At 32.3% G+C, this 23,443-nt stretch overlaps 1 protein-coding gene across 1 annotated transcript in view; it reads right to left on the bottom strand.

The window, feature by feature from the left end:
- Positions 1 to 23,443, bottom strand: part of LOC130440678 (uncharacterized) — a 696,836-nt gene that overhangs the window by 60,074 nt on the left and 613,319 nt on the right. Inside the window, exon 6 of the mRNA XM_056773943.1 lies at positions 23,152 to 23,217. The gene's annotated coding sequence lies outside the window, so the exon portion shown is untranslated. The remainder of the gene's footprint in view (positions 1 to 23,151; positions 23,218 to 23,443) is intronic.

Raw genomic sequence — 23,443 nt, 5'->3', positions numbered from 1 at the left:
TCTTTTAGAATATGTTGGGTTAGCAAAGACGGCGACCGATATAATTTGTTTATTCTAGCATGAGGAGATACTGATATATTCTGTTGAGTCTATCTTTAAGAGGTCTTAAGAGCTCTTAACAGGTTCAATATTGGCCATTAACAGTTTGAATGCATTGTTATTAAAAAACAGTACAGGAAATTGAGGAAATAACAGGTTGTCCTTTCGAAAATACATATGTGTATCATGTGTGTGTATATCCTAATTAATTTGAGGTTAATGACAAAATTTAGTTCTCACCATATTTTGACTCTCTTCACCAAATTTCAATAAATTCTTCACTAAAAAAAATTCGATATCTGACTTTCTCCTTGTAGAAATAAACAAATCATTCGAAAGGGATATAAATAACTGCAATAAAGCGGATTCTCGCTGCAAATTCGGTCTAATGTCCTACAGAAAATCGAAACACGATATAGGCGGATCCGAAGCCAGATATTCTTCAGTCGTGTTAATAAGATTCATGGACTCAAATTCAAGGCAGTGGTCGGAGAAAGCAAGACTATAATTCATTGGTGAAGCTGTGGTAGTAAACTTTTTCAATTATTTGAGAAACATTAGTCATGAAAATTAATAAAAAATATTCACATACATACAGAGGTTATCTCATAAGTAGAAAATGAAGGTTTTCCTAAGCCTCAATTCAAATATGTCGTGACTTGTTAAGAGTTTTATTTTATGGACAATAAAATTGCCTCACACTTTTTCAATAATTCTTGCTTTGTTTATTGACGACGTAGTACGTTTTCATAATAAATAGTAAGTAGTTCAATGAATATGAAATTCGTGAATTATCAAGTTCAAAGCAGCCATAACAGCAAGAAAAATAAATGACATTGAAACTAAGGACAGCAGTCTCTTTAAGACTACTTTGAGTTCTCAAAAAATACCACAAATGGCCATATAGAATTTTTAGGTGAGATCTATAAGAATTGTTGGATAATTCCACATGAATGAACCGACGTTCAAGCGAAACGTAAAATGAATATGTTCAAACAACTCTTTGCCCGAACCGGTGCAAAAAGATCGATTCAAACAAAATGTCTTGTTATGTACCGGGAGTAATTATGAAAGTTTATTAGTATACTTCGAAATTATTCCAAATGGTCGAGCTATCAATGCAGTGGTATATAGTCGACAGCTGATACAAATGTTCTTGGTTGGCTCGAATAAATATCCACGTTTAGTTAACCGAAATCGGATTATCATATAACAAGACAATGCTAAATTATATACTGCGAAAGTTACTCGCAGTAAGATCGAAGAAGTTGATAGTATGGTGCTTTTATCACATCCAGCAATTACTGAACCTTGTACTGTCAGAATATTATTTCTTCAGATCCATGTACCAGGATTTTCTTCATTATTTATTTCGGTCAAACTCTGCGATACTTGTCTTATAAACATGTACGGTCTCGTTTTGCTACCTATGTTTGATTATGATAAATGAAGAAGCAGACTCATTTACTGGACCTTTCATATAAAAATAAAATCTAATTTTTCATGGCAACTTTCCTCATTCTAAAATTTAGTGGAAACGTTTGTTATAGATGACCATCAAACAAATACTGATCAACATGGCGTCTTCTAATATGAAATATAACCTTTATAGTTTATAAATATCTTAATATGGTGACATTATTCAAATAACTACATCTACAGGCTAGTTGATAACTTCTTCTTCCAGAAAATTAGACTAAACAAATTATATATAATGCGCATTTTGTTGATTCAGCTAGGTAGAAAATTCGATGACAAGTCATCAATATTCTTTATATAAAGTAACCAAATTAAAATTATACAGCTCATTCTGACTTCAGTCTTAATTTTGTTATATTGTAAGTTGTCTATATTTCTGAAAATCTTGTACAAAGTGTTGATAATAAAAGAGTCTACAGAAAAAGTGAGTTTTCAAGAAACAATTCGGCGCCGTCAATGGAATAGTCCTTAGAGATCCTCGTTGTTTCCAAGCATTTATCCTCTATCACCGACAAAACCAGTTCCAGAGGTAGCTATCAAAATAGTTGTTCAACCCGAACCATGAAGAAGATTCAGTAAATTATCTTAGTAACTCAAGTTTTAACGATGATCATCCCTTACTTTAATGAAAATCCAAATGAACTATTTGAATTCATGAAGATTTCGACTTTACCATTGAACTCTCATTATAACCAAAATACTCTCTATGAGTAGTAGATACCCAAACTAAAATTCTTTTTAATGGTATTATGAGTATATTAACTGCTAGAGACAAATAAGTAATTTCTATTCATGGTTGGTGAAATATAGGAAGCTGTGAAAGATGTCATAATTTAGTATTTCGGTAACCAAAGAAATGAAAATTCCCTTACTATGCAATCACCTATGCAGTTTGGTGAGAAAGTTGTGGCCCTTCTAAATTGTATAACCAATTTTATTACAATTCTCCTAGAACAAAACAAAGACTACGAAATGGAACAATCACCATTTGACTTATCACACGACAATGCCTAAAAAATCCAGTACAAAGAACAAATAAAATTGCCTCCTCAAACCTCAAATAGAATTGCACTTTTTCTGGAAAAGAAGGACTTCAATGTATCGCTTCTGCCCCTCTTTTGAAACTACTAATTGTTACAGCTTCTACCAAATAACTTCTTAATCCCAAAACTAGCTTTCACTTCACTTTTATCTTTACTTCAATCTTCCAAAATCATTTACAAAAACATAAAGTCACAATCCCTCAATTTCTAAAATTCTAGTCTCTCTAAAAACCGAAGTTATGTTTTTTCAAATTCCACAAAAACTCGATGGCCTTATTGGTTTTGAAAATAAAAAAGTTTTCTATACTGAACTAAACTTCAAATCAATCTTTACCCCGAAACATTCAACCAATCCAATGAAATGTAATGAAATAAACAAACGCAATTTTATGCAATCCCACTCGAATCGAAATCTTTCAGCCAAGTCAAGTTAAAAAAAAGTCAAGGACCCGCCCTTATACCAAGGGAAAGAATCCAGAGTACAATGTTAAAAGAAAGCCTTTCTAAGGCACACAACCAACTACATTGGAAGGTAATTTCAAATTTCACCAGAGCCAAAAGAATTCGCTATCACCAAACCAACAGACTTTCAGAAACTCAATTCCAGTGAAAATCATAGACTATCTGATCCAGATAGACCACCTAGAGGGAGAAGAAAAACACATTATTCGGCTTCGAGTGAAATATTCAGATATCTTTCACACACCAGACAAATCTCTCTGTTTTGCTTATCAAATTATTCACCATATAAGAGCAAACGACGATATACCGGTACATACCAAATAATTAGGAAAAATCAAATGGCGCGTCGTTGCCGATTAACGCAAAGTAAACGAAAAACCCATTGACGGTCCATATCCAATACCTAAAATAACGGACATAACCAAATAGAAATGTCCGAAGAAAACTTCCTTTAGTCTCGAAAACGAACACTACGAGTACATAAGAATGCCATTCGGGTTGAAGAGTACGGTGTATAGAACATCACTCCATGAGTCGAGTTACTGACACAGATGGCGCGCCAAAAAGTAATAGCTACTTCTGTTAGTTTCAAAACAATGGATTCAAAATAATTTCGTGTGTTAATTTATTATTGATTCTTGATAATAAATAACGTAAAAGCACAGCAATGGCTTCAAAAATTTTTTTTCGAACTCTGCTTCATCGAAAATAACCATTTGTTATTTGTTTGTTGAATTTGAACATTCTGATTGTCCAATAGAGGTGGTTACTTTTTAGAAATCATCAAAAAAGTCCTCCAATTGGTTATATCTGATCGTGAGTTGAAATTGCGTAAGAAAGGAATCGAATGGATCTATCACCTCACTCCTGATTCAAACGATCCACCCACGTCCGAAGCGTCTAAAGGCACAACATTCAGCTGGGAAGGTTATGGCTTTAGTATTTATCGATGCGATAAACGATCGATATACGATATGAAATATTGTTCATCGACTATCTTTAAAAGGGAGTGACAATCAACAGCGAATACTACATAGAGTTGTTGGATCGTTTGAAAGCAAAAATCAAAGAAACACGTCCTCATATATCAAAGAAAAAACTACTGTTCCATCAAGACAATACACCGATTCAAAGTCGATGGCATGGTTAAATTAAACGAATTATACTTCGATTTGCTTCCTCATCCACCGTATAGTCCAGATCTGGCCTCCAGTGAGACTGGCTAGTCGCTAATCTCAATAAAATGCTCGCCGATAAGAAATTCAGCTCAAATGAAGGAGCAATTGCTGAAACTGATGTCAATATTGCCAATGCTTCTGCAAGCGCGGACATAAGAACTTTCCAGAAATTTGGCTTAAGCGTTCTCTAAGATTAGAAGCAAATTGGTCTAAAATGTCATATTTTGGATCATTTTGTACATATGCATTGATAATGACTTTCCACAATATTATCAATTTCAATTATTAAAAATTTAAAACCATGGGTAGCAGTTTTGAAAAAAATTATTGACGACTTAATTATAAAAAGCTGCTGTATCCAAAGATTCAGAGCTGGTAGATTATTTTAAAAACAATTTTAATGTTTCAAGATGTCACTATATTAGGAATTTACGACTTCTAGAATTTTCCAGCAAACATAAAATAAATAATAATGGAGCTACTGAATTCATTCAGTTTTGCTGTTACGGTGCGGATATTAAGTCTTACCGCCTCTAGGAATCTCCATTTTTTGGAAAAAGATGAAAAATTTTCGAGCCCGTAAATTATTTTGACCGAGGTGTTCTATAATACACAAGAAACTGTCACCTCTTCTACTTTTCACTCTATATGGATGAAATTGTTGCTGTTTTGAAACGTTTAATACGGTTCTGTGACTTACTTGACATTCGTAATATTTCTACATCCACTTTTATCCTCTTTTCTACCATCCCGTTTCTTGTTTTCGACCGAATCAATTTAAAAAAATGTTTGTGATAATTAGTCTATAGAAAACATTTATTAGATATTCACACATCTTCTTGGTAGTTACGGCCTGCTTTATAAATATTGGAACTGTTTCACATTTTTTGTCGTATCCATATGGCTGTACCATTTTGATTGTTGTGTATGAAAAAGTGAACAAATTGTAAGTTTAAATTTCACTTTGTTCTTGTTAATATTATTTACAAATTATTAATAAATGCTTAGTTTCTTATCATCTATCAAAACCTCAGAAAATCCAGTCAGATTTTTGAAAAAGTGTTCTAGCAACGCTTACGTAATACAAAAGTATTGGAAAAAAATGAATCAGTATAAGCGTTCCAGAATAAAAATTGGATTTTTGATATATCGAGTGTCCAAAATTGAAGTGAAACCACTGTAATTTTGTGTATGTAAATCTTAAACGAATAAAAAGTTATAAACAAACAAATATTTCAAATCAAAGCAAAGTGTGATACATTCTTGAGTAATGCTTTTCAAACCCTTCTCAACGAAGAATCGCTGGATCCCTCTTGGGTAGCTGTCAAGGGTATTGAAGTGGACGGAAGCAATGCTTAGTTGAATTGGAAATGAAACAAAAAATTTTCATTATATTACAGCCAAGACTTTATTGCCTGTACAGTATGTCCAACGCACACCCCTTTGCAACATAAAAGTGTATTTTATATTTCTTCAACACAAATTTATCTATTAGCTTTGGAGGCTTCGCTATTTTTATCATTGACAGGCTTCTATTAACTTCTATTAACTCATTCTTATGCGTTCTTTGTTTTGAAAATCAATATCGAAACGGGTCGAAGCTCATTTAGTCGCGTCATTGGTTAATTTGAAGCTGGTTTAGAACTGTACCCGTAACTTTTCCTTCCATGTTTTCTTCATTGTATTATCTAGTCGATGCTGCAAGTTTTCTGTAAATAACTTGTAACTTGGTGAACTCGTTCATCCGTCTTTTTATCGACGTCAATGAGTATAACATGCTCAGTTGTACCCTTTAACTTCTTACTCAATTCAATTGTAACGGATATATAAGATACGCTTACATACTTTATTAGAGTGACATCACTGACATCACAAACACACTTAATCTCAAGATGAGAAATATGGGGTTGTGATATTCCTTTTGAAAGCTGCTATGATTTCAAATTAAATAAGGGACTGTATTCACCTTCTGCATTTTGGATGCGCATAATTTTATTCTGTGTTCATAGGGATGAAATTTATTCCTTTCAATAATGTTATACATCACAGGTCCTCCGAATGGATGTATAAGGATTTTCTACAAAACTTTGCGGCGTAACTTCAAAGGAGTTTCATAATTATTTACGGCCAACTTAAAAGTGATTTTCAGTTGAATCGTCAAGTTTTGTTTATATGCGATATATTTTATTAACTCAGTGAAATACCTTATCATGAATTCTTTTACGATAGAACAATCGTTGTTATTTTCTTTTCGATGAACAAAATTGAATTTCAAACCCAACTTTAATAACATTTTCCACCAATCACAATAAGAAGTAATTCATCACATTCAAATACAAATTTCATTTCATCGATTGTAACTTTGAATCTGTTTCTATTAGGATGTCTTGATAGTTTAAGTGAGTTTTTATATAATAAATAATTAATTACTATTATTCATAGAAAAAAAAAAGAAAATACAGGAATTTGTATGCATATCGTGTTTATTACCAAATCAATCTGACAGATCAAGATAAAGAATTGACACGTTGTTTGCGAACTATATAAAAAAGTTTAAGACACTGGACCAAAGGAAAAAGAAAAAACTTTCCCTTTGGAATACCAATGGTCTGGGGAAAACCGCAAAATCATAATCATTATTGTTACTTTTTCCTTTGTCTTGTTAAGGGGCATAATAAAACTTTGAAACAAATTTTGTACCCAAAGAACATTGAAGCAGCTATCAGACCAGTTCCACACATTGTTGATGTACCTATACCTATACCCCAAGTACTCAGAAAAAATACTGACAACTCCTCAGCTTCCGGCTCTCTTCATATTATGAATAATTATTTTGAACCATGAATCTCAGGTCTTAACCAACCCTAATTATTTTCATAAACTGAAATGAATGATGTAGTAATATATTACAAACTTCCAAAAGACATTTCCGTATTACTAGTGTCCAGATTAAGGCAAAAAATTTGCTTGCTTTGGAAATGATTTTCTCTTGGGATTGTGAGACTGAATTTGTGAAATATCAGGACTACTTGTCAAGTAAAGGAAAGGAAAACACAATATGAAAATGAAGGAAATAGTTTTGTATTTTTGTGTAGAATATTTCCGGCACAATCAGATGCAAAACTGAAAGAAGAAGGCATTGTAGGGTCGCAGATTAAGAGCTTGATGCAAGATACAGAATTTGCGATGTAAGATTGGAAGATTAAGAGAAAGATGCATAGAGTGCTTTTAAAGATTTTGTAAATAATATTATAAGAAAATGGAAAAATTCAGGATTCTTAGTTGAGAAACGATCACAAGAATTATTGGTGACGTGGGTGAATGTGAAAGATTCCATCATGATTTTCAAGAAATGTAAAATAAGATACCAATGCTGGGACACAAAATTGTTGGATATTAACTAGATATCTTCCTCCAGCTGAATATGACACAAAAGCCCGAAAGAAGTTTCAGTCAACAACGCAAACACTATTTTAAGGAGCATAGAGGATAAATCAATAATTGTAATAGTTTTTATATGAATATTTTCTTCTTTACTATTATAAAACTAATTTATAAATGAATGAATCGTGATTTTTCTATATTATGGGATTCTACTGTTATGAAGATCATCTTATGATACATAAAAATCTAGAAGCAGTCTACGTACATTTTAGAAAGCAGTTGAATTTTTTATATCATGTGTTAAAAAACGCAGGCCTGTGTTCTGAAAACAGGTAATAAATGCGATAAGTTATTTTGAAAAAATGGTGCAGTTTGTATTCTTCTGATCCCAGATGATTTTAATTACTTGAAAAATATTCTGTTTTTTTGTACAATCTAACACAAAACCTTATCAAGCTACGATCCTTTAACACACTGTATAGATGTTATATCCATAAGAAGTGGTTTGGTACATTGTGAAAATATTTGTGTAACGATTTAGAGTGAATTGAGTTTTTAATCAAAAAGTTTTTTACCCCCCCCCCCCAAAAACACGAAAACAATCCAACTCTGAAAAGTGACACAAACTTTATTTATCCATTTATGCAGATCCCTTCACATTTATTTGTCCAAGGCTTTGTAGCGTGTGACATGACATGTAGGTATTTGTATTCCAAGAAGCCGTTCCGATTTAGGTCGACCGCCTGTTACAGATGCCATCCTTCCAATTTCAATTTCGCTTGTTTCATGATATATTAAAAATATCTATATACATAAGTAAAATTATATGAGAGAAATCAAAATAGGGTTTAGTGAACTGCAAATGTTTTATAATATTTAGTTAACAAAAATTGTTCTTTTTGTTTTGATTATTCTGTCTGGTATATTTTTCATGTTAATGACAGTTATAGAAAACAAATAAATGAGCCAATTCCAGTTTTAGGTTATAAAGTCCAAACAGCAATTTTGTTATCCATTTTTGTTATAAATTTCTATTGTTTTACACTTTTATGATTGTTTCAGATGGATCTTGATTCGAATAATTCATCTTTTGTTTTCCTTCATGCTGATAATCCAGATCTATGAAATTTGATAGTGAACTTCAATACCGTAGTTTTTTCATTCTCAATAATAATTTGTTTCCTAGTTACCTTCCCTTCCTACCTCTATACTGCTCTATTGGCATAGTTGTTGATTTTGATTTCGTAAGCATTTCTTCTTCAATGTATTAATATCTCATTCTTTTTGCCTTCTTTTGGCTTTGGCTCCGTACAAAAATATCTTTTAATATTTCCATCGTATAAACTGTCATTTAACCTATATAACGTTATACATTTATGGAAAAAATCTCAAAACTCAATGAGATAAGATTTTATATTCTTTGTTTCAAATATCTATGTTTTTGTACCATGGAAAACACCAGCTAATCTTGAATTCTACGATTTTGACAGAAAAGTACGGAACATCTCTTTTTTTCCAGGCCACTGAACACGAACATGAAACATAGAAGAAGAAATCCCTATGATATTCTATCGTACACCTTATGGTAGTTCTAGTTTAAATTGTGATGCTTGAAAAGAAGTAGTATTTGAGCAGTTGTGCCTACACTACTACAATATACTGGAAAAAACACCAATTACTGAAGGTAAGCTGATAAATCACAGGGAAACTGCAGTCTCAAGAGACAGAAACGAATGATCTAGTGTAGGAATGATCCAAAGCAGAAAAAACAACATTGGTACTATGATGATTGTGAGGAGGATGAGATGACAGGTATGATGAATATTTGTCAGCATATGATACTGATTCTCTTGAGTATCCTAATTGTTAACAATGAAACAAACTTGCATGCTTACTTTGATAATATACCATTGTTGGTGATTACATAAATATACATTTTTCAACTAATGACCTATCTAAATATATGTTAGGAATAATCAGAGAAATGTTGATGAATAGTGTATATTTTTTTTGGTTATACTTATACCATGTTTAGATAGTAGCAAGTAAATTCAAGAAAAAACACTAATACGAATGCAACGATTCATTTTCAGTGCGGATAGTGTTTTGTCTTCCACCGACTGACAATATAAGCCCAAAATTAGGAATGTGAGAGAAAGAGTACAATAATTGACCAGAGCATTATTAACAGAGTCCAGTAGTTGTTAATTGAAGTTCGTTGCGTTCTTAATGAAAAATGGTACACTTATAAGCGCAAAATATATTCCTTAGATCTCTTCTCCAAGAGTTTAGTCTCACAAACCCCGCTAAAGAGCTATAAATATTCTTTATTCACGTTCTCACCTTCTGTGAATAAATTTTGAATGTATAATGATAGCAGAAAAGAAGTGTCAACATCACCTTTCCATTTGACGTGTTTTTTTACGTTAGTTAGTTGGAAGTTGGCGCAATGTTTGTTGAATGACTGTGAATCAACTTACCTCACGTAATATTTGCCATGCTTTAACATACAAAATTGCATGAAAAATACGAAATTTTAGATAAATTTTTTATTACATGTGTAAAAATTCAAAATTCGCTTGAATATAATTTTAACTTGGTAAAATACGTCTTTCCATATCTTGTCTTAAGCAATATTTTCTATCATTGATAAGTGATTCTCAAATATGATAAAAGATCAAACAGTAGATCTGGAAAAATTATACCACTTATCTCTCAATTGAGAGAATTTCTCAATAATCTCAATACTTTGTACTTTGTATTTATTTTAGAATGAATACTGAGTACTGTTTAATTTGTTGACAATTCTGATTTATTGGAGGTAATCTATGAACGAACCACTGCTATTTTCAAATTACCAGGAAATTCCCTTTTCTAATGAAATATTCCGCTAAATTTTCATGCCACCAATATTTATTTTCCCAATTTATTTGAATTTTGAGATAGACAAATAAAAACAAATATTTATAATTGGATGTGACTTTATTGATTCTTAACATAATCTCCATTAAGATCAATACGCATCATCCGCTTCTTTAGGTGTAGAAAAAAGTTGGCCTCGCAATTTATTTCTGATCTGCGGGAATAAAAAAAAATTATTGGGTGCCAAACAAGGACTGTACCCATCAATCCAATGATCTGACTGTTCGAAAACGTTTTTGTGTGAGAGCTCGTATTGTCGTGGGGAAGAATGATTTGTCTTCTGCGATTGGTTTCCCTGATTTTTTCGAAAAAAATGCTGGTGTACCATTCATAGTACGACTGTTCTACGTTGTTCTAGTGGAAAGATGATGATATGTCTAGTTATTCCGAAAAAACAGGGAACCATTTGCCTCCAAGTACTTCGTGCACGAACATCTTTGTCAAAATACCCATACGTATGTTGTATGTTGTTTAGTATAGGGTTCATATGCAAAAATCCATGATTCGTCGCCTTTCATTATCTTATAGACGTCTTTTGAAATACCCCGATTGAATTTTTCCAAAACTTCTTTGCACAAATCGACAATAGCTTTTTTTGGGCGATTGTCAAGTTATGCCGTATCCAATGCGTACAAATCTTTTTGACAGCCAAATGTTATCGCAATATTCAATGCAAATGGAACTAATACTTGAATATGCCTCAATCTCACGGTATGTCACATGACGATCTTGCAATATCAGTTTACGTACAGAATCGATGTTATCGAGCACAATAACATTTTGAGTGACCTCTACGAAATTCATACTGTAGCGAAGTGCGATCACGATTGAATCAGCAAAACACTGTGGGTTGAGATGGTGGTTCATCACCAGAAGTTGAAACGAGTTGATCGACACACTGTTGTTTGCTTAATTTACGTCGAAATTCGTAGAGAATCATCGTACGAAAATGTTCGCGATGTGATTCTATATTTGACCAAGACTAATGTTTCAAATATCTGCGAATATCTGAAATAGAACTCGTATGACAAACCGTTCATCATTGAAAATGTCAAACTTTATAAAGGCAATGTCGGATTTGATATATTCATATCAGTGTCGCCATATCTCAAATTTTAAGTAGCAACCCTCGTATCACAATATAATAGATTCACAAAAAATTCCAAATAGAGGTTACTGTTATTTTGAGAATGCTCTTCTGCTCCAACATTTATTGGGAGCATAGGATCTAATTTCAAATAAAAATTCGGAATGTTATGTATTGGACATTTTGGTCAATTTTATTAAAGTTAATTTGTTTACCAGCAAGCTAGTGCAACAATCTAATTTATAAGTCATATACTTTTTTACATAAAAAATGTCATTCTGTTCCCTTCACAATAGATTTGGTTCTGATAAGAAACTTTGTGAAGGTTATGAATATAAAGAGTATGGGATTTACATAACTATCCCAAAATTGGAATGGAGCAATCGAATAATATCGTTGTTATGGAAAAGCCATTCACCCAAAAGTTTAGTATTTATAGTCACATTTTATACAGAGTGTGCGATCGAAATTCCAAAGGAACATGAAAAAACTTCAGATAAGTGGACTGATTTTTCACTATTCTACGGAACAGAATGTTGATGATGTAGAATCATCTATTTGAGTATTAAATTATCCACAAATCAGGAAATGAGGAAAGACACAATTCAGCATATAACTGGAATTGGGGGAAGCTGAATTTAGCTTTCGACTAAATGGGAGCAAAGATATTTATCAAGAGTCAAGTAGAAGAGAAAGCCTAGAACGCTGAAACACTTAAACAATCAAACTTTTGAATACTTAACAACTGAAAATGTCAATATTAGATTTATTGATCAAAATTTCAAGTGAACTTAAACATTATTTAATTTAACACCAAAAAGGTAGATCTCACAAAACTCGATATTGTCTATTGTTTTCCGAAACCGATACTGGTATAAGGTATGGATAAAGTTATTAATTATTATTATTATTATCAATTTTTTCGTCGCGTGAATGAGACCCCATCAATAAAACGGATCCAGTTGAAAATTGGAAGTAAGGGCTCTGGTTTCTTTTGACGTTTCACAAAAATCCAGTCTAATCAGTATTTGATCTTATTTCTCAAAGTTGAATAAGTACGGGCACTGAGACATTGGAGGCCTGAGTATGATACAAAAACAATTTGTTGATCATTTATGCCGGTTCTAGGAATCAAATTGTTGTTTTTTCATACTAAGGCCCCCGGTAGTTGAGTATAGCATTTTCTCTACGTTTCCCATAGAAAACTGTCATTCATTGATAGTTATGATGTTGACTCAATAATAATTAGCTGTCTGAATCCCTGTTATTTGTTAAATTAAATATTTTTATTCAAAATGTACTCAAATTTTGAATACAATTACATGTTTTTAACCTTAGGCGAGTGTCTAGGAAACTCTAGTGCAGCTGTAACGCGTTTTCCAGAAAAGTTTTCTCGAAGAAACTTACCGAGTGAAAATAAATTTGAGCCATTGAACGACTTTATCAAGAAATTGGGAATGTGAGACCTGAAAAAAGGAATTTAGGTAGGCCAAGAACAACAGTCAACGCAAGGAATGTGGCAAGTGTGTCTTCTTCAAGTACTTGGAGGATACTTGAAAAGCAACAGCTACATCATCAGAAACAAGTCCAAGAGCTCTTGCCAGACGATCTATCGGTTAGAGTGGATTTCTGTCAAACATTACAAGAAAGAACAGCCGTCAATTTTTTGAAATGTATTCTTACGGACGAGGCCACTTTTACGCGACAAGGTATATGTGACTCCCATAATTCACACTACTGGTGTGATGAGAATCTACATGTGAAAAGGGTATCACATTACTAACACTCATTTAAAGTTATTGTTTGAGCTGCAGCTTTAGGTGGAAAATAAATAGTTTATCATATTCTACCTGGAAATTTGAATGGTGATATGTACCTGATTTTTTTAAGCAATCACTTATTCGAGTTATTATGAAATATAACGCTTAACGAGCGTAGATCTCTATTTTTTGCACGATAAAGCTCAACCGTACTTTCATGGAAGGTTTCATAATTGGTTGAGTAACCATTTTCCAAATTGATGCATTGGTAGAGGTGCAGAAGCTTCGATTCATAGACCTCCTCGGTCATGCATTTTAATCCCTTGGATTACACAGTTTGGTCGTATATTGAAGAAAAAGAATTGAAAGACAGAATTCAACGTCATTTTCGACTCCCAACCTTTAGAAAAATGTATAGACTTGTGTATTCGTGAAAACGGATATTTTGAACACCTACACTAATTGAATACCATTTTATGTTATTGGTCATTTTTTAAATTTTCATCTTGGGATTTTTTGTTTAATTAATACATTAATCTTCACCTCATACCATCATCGGTTATTACTTCATAATTTTCAAATCAAAAACTGTACACAATATCGAGTTTTATTAGGAGTACTTTTTTGGTGTTAGATTAAATGATGTTTAAGTTTACTTTAATTTTTAGTCACTAAATCTAAATAAAAATTATGTTCAATACTACTAGGTACTAACCAGAATGCCCTCTATGAGAGTCAGATATAACATTCAAATCATTAGATGTATCAGCTTCAAAACATATTCGTATAGAGTTTCAATACAATGTTGCCAGTAGTTGAGGCAAAATCGTAAAAAATGTGTATAATTCTTTTTTCTTTATCGCCCTTTATCTTGAATACGGATTGCGTTACGTTACGTCACATTTTTATCGAGCAAACCCCAAATATTTTTCAGTTTTCTACCTATCCTAGAGATGGGATCATCTTTTTTGAAACACCCTTTATATACAAACACCTGAGTGTCCAAACAATGAAATACATATGAACCTAATTTGGAGTACAGACAAATTAGCGCGAACAGGTAAGAACGCTCATCATAGTTGAAATGAATTTTCCTATTGTTTTGGTGATTGATTGTTGTATTATTTGAGTTTTTAAGTGTTTAGTCTTTGCATGTTTGATTGTTTGTTTGTGTGCGTGGAGTGTTAGAGTGTTGAAATGAAATGTTGGCGTGCAGTATTCCAGAGCTTGCGTTTGTGAAGGGATAATTGTCTGACGATTGATTTTTGAAATTGCGTAATCGAACCAGTGAATATGTACGCGTGTATGCGTGTGTGGTAGATTCGGTATTGACTGTTTGATGAATCGAATGTTCGAGTGGAGTGTTAGAGTGACTGAGAATAGAAGTTTGGCTATGTTGAAATGTTTGGGAGCTAAGTGTATGAATGTTTGAATTGTATAAGATATTGATAAATGGAGTGTTGGTTGTTTGAGCGATGATATGTTCGAATATTTGATTGTTTGAATGTGAGATGTTTGTAGTTTGGGAGTCTTGGGTTTTCAGGTCTGAAACACGCCAAGATACACTTAACACACAAACACTGAGATTTGAACACATAATCACACAAACGCTCACTTATACAAACACTTCAACATACAAAAGACCAAACATCAAACCGACAAACATTCAAATACTAACCGCTCAAATATCAACTATGAACACTGAGATATTAGAAATCAACTATCAGCTGTCAAAAACATAAAAAGTCAAACACTCAATTAAAAACACGCTGGAACAATCAAATACAATGACAAACTCGCGTATGCACGCACGGCTACTATGAGCCACAAGCTTACGCATAACTTGCTCTGATGCCAAGGACCAGGTACGCATTAGAGCGTGTGCATTTTGCGTGCTATTCATGTTTATGAAAAAGAGTGATGTTAAAGTGATGATAAATGAAGGGTTGATTGTCAGAGTTTTTGACATGTTTGAGTGTTCAATTTAATGGGATTTTATATTTTTTTTATATTGGAGCATTTGGATGTTAGAGATTTCGAGTATTCGATTATTGGAAAGCTGATTATTGAATGTACATTTGTTCCCAGATTAGTCAAGTGTGGAAATTATATATGGTCGCAAATCAGGTATTATTTCAGCCCGAGCACACGTTGTAATGACTTAATTACCTATTTTTGTCCTGTGTGCTACCGATTCATCAACATACCCTTCAGCTACTGTTGAAGACTTCCAACCGCGATGTTTCGTTAGTGTCTTAAGTCTCCTCCGATTAAACTAAAAGTGTAGCAGACGATCTTAGAAACGAATGACTTGTATATGAGTTAGCATTTTCAAGTTTAAGGAAATTAGCCATTGTGTCGAGAACCTTATGATACTGATTTTTACCCAAAAACCTGATCGATACATTTTCCATCGTGATATGCATGGAACAGACGGCGATCCTTTGCTGCTGCTGGACGAATGGCTATGTACTTTAGGTGAAATTCAACATATTTCTCAGTAAAAATAAATCTCCTGTTTATATAATTCTTGGCTTCTTTATATTAGCACTAAATACTTCCACTACTCACAATATCGTAAGTTTCAGTTGTCAAGTTGCCCAATTCTGTGAAAACGTCGATCATGAACCGTTGCTCAAAATTTCACGTTCCCATTTCTGTGACAGGCTTATTTATTTAACACATGTGTATAAGACACACAGTTGAGAAAGAATTAATGAAAGCACTCAGCTGAAAAATAGGAACTACTACATCATGAGAAAAATTTCATTGTTATTTAATTGGTGAAAAGTGTGGTTCATTAAATTTTGTTGTGACAGAACCAGCACGGAAGATGCTGAACTTTTTGGATGCTCAATTAAATGTTATTTTGACGTAGTTGAATAATATTAAGAATCGAATAACTACTAGTTGGGAAACTTTCTTAATATTCTCAATAATATTTCTAACGATAAAAAAATTCTTGTCTCTGGCCGTCTTGTTACCTACAAGTCTCAACAAACAAATTGTGCCATTCTCTACAAATTAATGTCAACGTACAAAATAATCATTGGAATTATCCAGACATAAATAACTATCGACTAGAAAAAAAGAAGAGAAAAAAAAAAAAGAAAATTCAGGAATCCATTTATTTCCAAGTGTCACTGTATCTTTTGTTTGAAATATCCTTAATTCAAAAAAGAGCATTATACTACTTCAACTGTTCCACGTCTCCGTGTCAAATTGAACAAGACAAAGTATTCAGATATCCAGTCTACTTAAAATTATTACTGCTTATTTACGATCTGTCGCTGTCACTTTAAGTCGACGGTCTGAATCTGCAAACACGATTTTAATTACAAACATAAGACGCCTGTCGATTTCCATGTCGAACAATCGTTTCAATTTCATGTTACAGCAATTTTGAAAAGGAATGAATCGTGACGTGATAGATGTTGCTTTCTCCAGTATCATATTTGAAAGGTATTAACCAAAATAATTTAAATATAAAATATAATATAAATATAAAAATTAAATATTTGTCTCCAGCACAGTTAGTGTAAATTAAGCAAGGTCATTTATTCACATGTCGTACACAGTTCTTTTTCTAGAGATGTATTGTTTTTAGTTTAGTTTAGTTTTAGAATTGAAATGCATAATGTGTATTACATAAATTCATTAAAATGATAATTGTGCAATATATTTGAACTATTCTAGATAGAAATTACTGGTAGGTAGTTTTCCTTGTTTAAATTTTCATTGTGTTAGCCATAAATTTATCGGTATAGGATTCAGCCATATTGCTGGATTTCCATATGCCATAGGGTCTTGAGTTTTTTGCCTACATTTACTTAAATATCCGTAGATGACTGCACACAGTGACTCGTATATAACTCTGCATTCGGTATTCGTAAAAAGTTCGCTATCTTTAGCCATTTTACTAATTTCACTCCCACGAAATATTTTCTACATTTACTATTAATGGTCGAAGATAAGCATATTTTTTTTCTAAATTTTATAGTTTTCTCCTTTGATTGAAATATCTAGCAACTTTGGTTGAGTATCGTATAATTTTATTCAGAGAGCCAAATTGAAATCTTTCAGGTCATCAATATTCAATTTTCATTAATCTAAACGACATAAATCTTTAAATCGAATAGCTAAACAAGCTTTGAATTAAAACAAAAACCGCAATATTCTTTAGGATTTTCCAAAGTACTCTCATCAGCAAACATTTTCTTCAGGCACATCTTCTAAATATTATTGAATTTTTTGAGACAAATTCGCCAGCTTTTGTTTTCAAAATAGATGTAGATATATGTATTTTGATCGGTTTTTGCCCATTATGGTACAGCATCGAGTGCATACTGGAATCATAATGTTGGTTTTAATTTCCTAGAGAACCAATCAATTCTTACAAACTTCATTGAGAAAACTTCCCATTCAGATTGGTACAAAGAAATAAAGTAAATTTTCTTGTAGTGTTTCTATTTATTCAAATATATACAGTGGTAATAATCAAAATTGAACACTTATAACGTTATGTAACTTCTACAATGGTGATTAAAATAAATATAAGTTTGAGGGAGATGTACTGGTAGGATTGACAGCAATTTATCAATCTTTCACTTGAGTTTTGTAGTTTTGTAGGGAATGAGTGCAAATCTCCCCGTTCTGTGATATTCAATCTGCTTCTTTTCTTTATCAATAAGTTAAGAGCACTAAAACTTTTCGACAATTATGACGAGGAAACGCGATCAGAAGCTTTTGCACAATTTATGATAGTCCAGGATGTTTCACAGATATTTCGTCCTGGAGACAAAATTTTTTACCCTCTTTTAAATGTCACTTTCAGTTCCTCATCAGTGCTAAGCTCGAGTACCTCCTCTTGTAATATCTCATTATCTACTTCCGTTTTATCAAATGAATTTATAATCTATGGTGGTATTTCCATCTAAAGAATATCTTTAAATCTGATTTTAAAGTCAACATACAGGACAATTAAATATTGAACGTATGTCTCAATATATTCATCAATGCATCTACCTGCGAAAAGTTTGAAAACTGTGAAAATACGCGCCGATCAATTTTCCTTTCGATTTATCAAAAAAACCTGAAATTACACTTTTTATTTTTAACAAATTGAGGCTCCTTGTAATTGTGAGTTGAGGTCATCAACAATGTTGAACAAATTTGTCATAGTGATCAACCAGCGTATTTTGGTATGTAACAGCAATCATTGAAAGGTTTCTATCATTTTCATCATCATCATTGTGCAAATAAGTGGGTATTCAATGCATTGCTTCTTGTTTTGTTAACTGCATTAATTACAAATTGAAGAGATTGTTGCAATCTATTTTGCAATACTAGAGTTACCTCTGGTATAAGTTGATTCAAAAATCACTCAGGACATTGAATGTTGATTCGCCTCTAGTGTTCGTCTTCAAAGTTCTCGCGAAGACTCATGAATTTCTTTGCTCATAAGTAATCGAACATATGCCAATAATTATGCTTCATTGTTAGGGAAAGTTGACTCGTCGAGTTAAGTAGGAAAATGAGTTGTTCACAGTTAACCACTCAAAAACCTTTTAACATCAGAGCTCTACGTCTTTGTACAGTGTTCTCGATTCTTTGACACTAGCAAAAATGTGACCCCATTTCTACTGAACTGTCTTTATTTTCCGAAAAGCTGCTAGATACGGCTAGAAGAATGCCATTTCGATTTAGTAGCAAAGCATCAAATGTATTGCCAAATGCCCTATACAATGACTCTTGGTCCATCTGCAAAAACTTATCGGCAGGCAGCTCATGTAATATGTTTATACTGTAATTTTGATTTTACTTTTTATTCCCTGTGCACACATATGCACAAATACCCTCAAATACTACACTTTTTTAATGATGCAAATCATGAGAAATCAATTCTTGTCTCATATCAATAGGACCTCATGAAACTTTTGTGGGTATTTTATTTTGCAAATAAAATATTATCTTCTATACTGCATGATGAAGCAAAGCGAATTAAAAAATAGAACTGTGATATTAGTTTTAAATTTATTTTCTTCCAAAATATCTCATAAGCGAAGTGAACTGAGAAATATAATCGTTTCATCTCCAAATATCACAAATCAGTCTTTATTTCATTAAGCTACAAGTGATAACTTCGGCAAAGTAATTTAACTAGGCAGACATTCATACCCTCTTTCGCACTCGACACATTAATCTTGTATCTTTAGTGCAACACTTTCGGAATCTGCACATTTATATGTCTGGTAAGCTTAAAGGGATTTCCCCAGCATATATTAGTTCGAAATGACCTGTTTCCTGTGTTTTGCTAACAATATAGTACAGTGGATTTAGAATTACAGTTTGAGAAGATGAAATGTATACGGAATGTTTCAGTTTTACCTTCAAATAAATTCCTGTAGGATTGTATAAGAATTACATATTATTAATCCAAAAGCACCATTAGGATGCGGTTAACAATAGTGAAAATAGGAGAGAATGAACAAACATAATCACTAACTTCTTCCTACCACAATTGAAGTTTTTTAAAAACATAAAAAAACTTGTAAACATGGAATTACATATGCTTATGACATTAATTCAATTACTGGGACAAAAGATTGGAACTAATACATACAATAAACAATAAACAACCAGGCATATCGTATAGTAAATAAAGGATTTCTAAAAGAAGCAGAACAGTAGGAGCGGTCTGCAACTTATTAAAGTAATATAGAGACAAACTAAAATATTCTAACCGCATGTGGAAGTGGGTGTGTCCGCAGATATTAGAAAAATGTATCTTTGTTTGTGGAAGGGAAATCACGCAGCAAAATTAAAAATCGTTTGGATAATTTGTATGTTGACTTTACTCTTCCGATAACGATTATTAAAAATGAGTTTAACGAGTTTTACAAGGCTGTACTATACCAAATTATTTGATCCATTTTACGCTAATTTGGAGAACAAAAACTTATTGGGCTAAAATTTGAATCAATTGAGGTGGTGAAAGCATCCAAGGAAGCATACTTTGCAGAGCACGAGAAAAAGTTTTTTTCAGACGGTATATCGAACTAAAAATTTCCGTTTTTTGTAGGCTGGTACTTATAGAATCACTTTCGTAGATTCAATGGAAGTCTTTGCCAATTAAGTAATGATATAATTGTTGTATAATTGTGACAACGATATAACAAAGTATACTCTTTTTAATATATAATCGGAGTTTCGAATACCTACATATTCATAATTGGCGAATTATTTAATTTAGAGTTTTGTATAAACTATCATATTCATGTGATGAAGATACAACATTATTCGTGAATAAATGGTTTTGATTTCAGGTCTCCTTTAATGCCTAATGTCCTATAGAATTTTTGACATTCAACCTAATTCAAAATCAAAAAGATTTAATGAAACAATTTTATAACTTGTTTTGTCATTCTGTTATAGTTATGTCTTTGAGACAAGAATTGAGAGTTTTCCATGGAAAACCTCGTTTTAAAGATTCTGCAATCAAAGTCGAACATCAACGTCATGGTTTTTGTTTTAGGTGATTACGATCGTACAATTGAAAATCGTGAGGATTACTGTAATTACTGAATAGTTTTCAATGCAATATGACATCTATAAAGTGAACCAACTGCTTTATTTAGTCATTAAAACAATCAGAGTCACAAGTCGCTTTTGATACAAGAGTTCCTGTTTGCAATATCTGCCTCACTCAACAGGTTAGCACCATGCGACTTCTGGCTCTTTCCAAAAATTAAAATTTATACTTAACCAACGTTTTAAAATAACAGAGAAAACGAAAATAAAAAAAGGAAATAATAACTGGCGATAAGTATACTCCACAAATGCAAAATTTATAGTAAATTTCTATGAGTGCACTTAACATAAAATTTGTACTAACCAATTCATTTTATACTTATTAGCGATAAGGCTAGGTGTAGGGGCATAATTTTTATTCTTACTCAACAAGCAATCCTTACATTATAGTCTTTGCAGAAATAGTCCTTGCAGATCACTTAATTGAGCCACATTTGATTTTTTAATGAATAGAGTTGAATATACTAATTTTCTTTGGAACTATTAACCATTACAAAATGTTTTATTCAATTTTATGCGGAGAATGTGTTTTTATATAACTTGTAATCCCATAAATAATAATTGTATCAATTAGGCAAGACAAGTCATAGCATTTTATCCCAAATTGCAAAAAGGCTTGTATATGATGTTTAGAAGTGCAGATATGCGCAGAAAAGATATCACATTAACGACATATTATTAACATTTCAAGAAAATTGGAAATATGAAGTATTGAATTAGGTATTGGAAATTATTCACAGAAATGAAAGATTAACAAATGAAATTTAAGGAATATACAGGATTACAGGCGAATTTATTTAAAAAAAATAGATAACTTCATAGCCAATCCTGTCAAAAGCTTCTCTTTGATCATTTTTATTACAGTTAGTTTTGAAGCTAGAAAATATTCATTAACTTAGTGATCAAAATAAATAATGTTTATATGTTGATAAAAACATGGTTATATCTTTTCAAATTTAATATATTATTTGGTACGACTGCATATTGTGACAGCGGGAATTATAGAAAAAATCCAAATGTGAGGAAACGTACAGACTTTCGCATGTTCGTTTTGTCACGCAGCTACAAGACATAATATAATATCCAGATAAGGAAAATGTTGTTTTTTACGCTTTACTTGATGAAGTAATAGGGATAAGGTCCATTATAACGAATTTCTTGTCACAATGGAAACACCCTATACATACGCGTATTTGTGAACGCGCTTGTGAATGTTGTTGTTTGTGTATGTGTGTTTGGATGAGTTACAATAGAATTATTAGAATTCTCAATGATCAAATATTTCAAACTGAACTAATAATTATATTCATGTTACACATTCATATATGTGTGAAGAAGATATTTTCTTCAATTATTACTAAGTTTTTCCGAGTGTCGTGATAGTAAAAAGTGAAATGCACGGTCAACCCACCGCACTCAATTTTATGGGTCGAACGGAATGATGACATGACCGGAAAGCAATGTACTTGTCAATTTATTCATTTTGTTGATGATTCATTAATCATTGTTGTGAATTTACGAATTATTAATAATTTCCTGCCATTAGAAACTGATACTATGGTTATTGAACTTTGATTGTCGTTTCTTCTATTGCAGGCGAGGTGAGGTGTCAAACTCTCAATAAACCAACATACGTTATATATGTAAGTTTTTCTCTCAATTTTAGAATATAATACAGACCCAAATAGATATACCCAAACATAAATAGTTCACATCACACTAGTAAAGTGAACACCAATGACAGGACCACGGTAATTTCGTCATTTATTGTAGAATACTCGTATATGTAATTACACACAGTTGCTATTCAGAATATCAATTTGAACCACTCCCAATAGGATATGCTCAGTTACATGATGTCTATAAAGTAGTTGCAGACCATCTGTATGGGTTTATATGTAATAATAAAGGATAAAAAAAAATTTGTATCTTTGCCCACTCGGGTCGAAATATGTACATAGAATTTCTGAGAATTAGTTACAAAATATTAATTAAAAGAAGTCGCTACACCCGAATTTGGAGTTGAATTGAAAATCCTTATAGTGATCTTTTTAAACCAAAGTATGTTTCAAATTTAACAGACCTAGGTTTAACGTCGTTATAGACAAATGGTCGATACGACTAAGGTCGTAATAAATGAAGTGCATTGTAATTTCCAACACATTACTTTTGTTTACATATATATTTATATTGATTCTATTTCTTACCGTTTTGTCTAAAAAAACTGCAGCATGCCTATGCACAATAGCCAATTGGACAACCATTCACCATATCTGTAACAAACAGCTATTGTTATTTTACACTTTTGAAATGTATGCGAATTGATATTAAGAAATAGATGATTTCTGTTTCACACATGCTAATCACATTCGAGAGGCAAGAGTTTATTATGTTCTATTTAGAATAGCGGTAGAAATAGTCAGACAATCACTGAATATGAGAATTAGATAAATTGTGCATGGCCCTGAGAGCCGTAAGAACATTCCAGCAGAGAGTAGA

Source organism: Diorhabda sublineata, chromosome 2 (genome assembly GCF_026230105.1).
Source record: "Diorhabda sublineata isolate icDioSubl1.1 chromosome 2, icDioSubl1.1, whole genome shotgun sequence".
NCBI lineage: Eukaryota > Metazoa > Arthropoda > Insecta > Coleoptera > Chrysomelidae > Diorhabda > Diorhabda sublineata.
Note: the sequence above shows the minus strand (reverse complement) of the source record. Positions and strands in the feature narration are given on the sequence as shown.